The sequence below is a fragment of the Teleopsis dalmanni genome, chromosome 2, assembly GCF_002237135.1.
Source record: "Teleopsis dalmanni isolate 2A chromosome 2, ASM223713v2, whole genome shotgun sequence".
NCBI lineage: Eukaryota > Metazoa > Arthropoda > Insecta > Diptera > Diopsidae > Teleopsis > Teleopsis dalmanni.
In genome coordinates this window covers 226,457,260-226,458,523 of record NC_051847.1, presented here as the reverse complement: position 1 = coordinate 226,458,523, position 1,264 = coordinate 226,457,260, and positions in this window count along the sequence as shown.

Sequence of the window (1,264 nt, the reverse complement as noted above, 5' to 3'; positions counted from 1 at the left end):
AATAGGTCTTTCGTCTTCATCGATGAACAGTCTGATAAACTATTAAAGAAGTATTTTTCTAAGAACCTATATCTTCTGGACGCCAAAGCCGAACATTCAAAGAGAAAATGCATTATAGTTTCTTTCTCCTGCGGGTTTCCACAACTTCTGCAGTGAGGTTATGGGAATGCGCAGTTTCTCTGCATGAGTTCCTATACACCAATGACCAGTAAGAACTGCAGTAAGCCTTGCAGTATTCACGCAGTTTCTTTTGATGAGTTCCAAGGATCTATTTTTATTATAGTTGGGCCATGCTAACCTGGAAGAAGCATATGACTTAAGTGTTTTTGGTCTAAAATGCTTCAGAGCTGTGCAATGCGAAATGTAAGTTATTCTAACTCACATGGTGAACTAACTGCAGTATCAACCGAGATAAAGGGTGTGAAAGGAAAGTTATATTATAGGAATAAATATACTGAATCAGCAATGAAGCAATGAGATGAAAAAGAAGTTCGCATTTTTGGTGAAATAATTAAATTAAAGGAGCACTGACAACATTTAAAGTACTAGATTGCAGTAGCCCCAAGGAAAATAGAGATACATGGAGTGCAGTAATGCATTAGAACAGATGAATTGTTAGGACTAACTAAGTTAATAAGTAAGTATCATCCTGTAGACTAATTCAGGATTGTTATCTTTAAGTATTGCTGACCCTAGGCCAATACAGGATTGCTGTCTTTAAGTATTATCGACGGTATACTAATTCAGGATTATTTTTTTTCAATATAGGTATAGATTACTCTCTTTAAGTATCGTCGATCATTGAGGAACACAGGTTTGTTTTCTTTATCAGATATTTCGGTTTCTTCTACTGCTAGTACCGTACATCGTTGCTTCGGTTCTATCGATAGTATTGATAGTTTTCTTTACGAAAAAAAGTGGAAATGCGTTGGTTCTATTTAAGTATCGTTAAAGTATCGTAAATTGAATAAATTATTATCACATTCATTTAAAAATTGTCGCCAAAATTAGTTATTGCAGTTGTGTTAATTGAAGTTGGATGATATTACAATTAATTATACTTTCTTCATACTTTTATTTCACAATAGGGAAATATTAATAAACCAATCTATAACACAATATTTTAACAAAGCGAAAAAGGTGTTGGTATGCCTTTATATTACTATTAACAATATTTGCTGTAATAATGAATTTACGCTATAAATATTTCGTACAGGTGCGTGAGTGGGAGTCTTAACAGAGTCTGTTATTAGCAGAGAGCAGA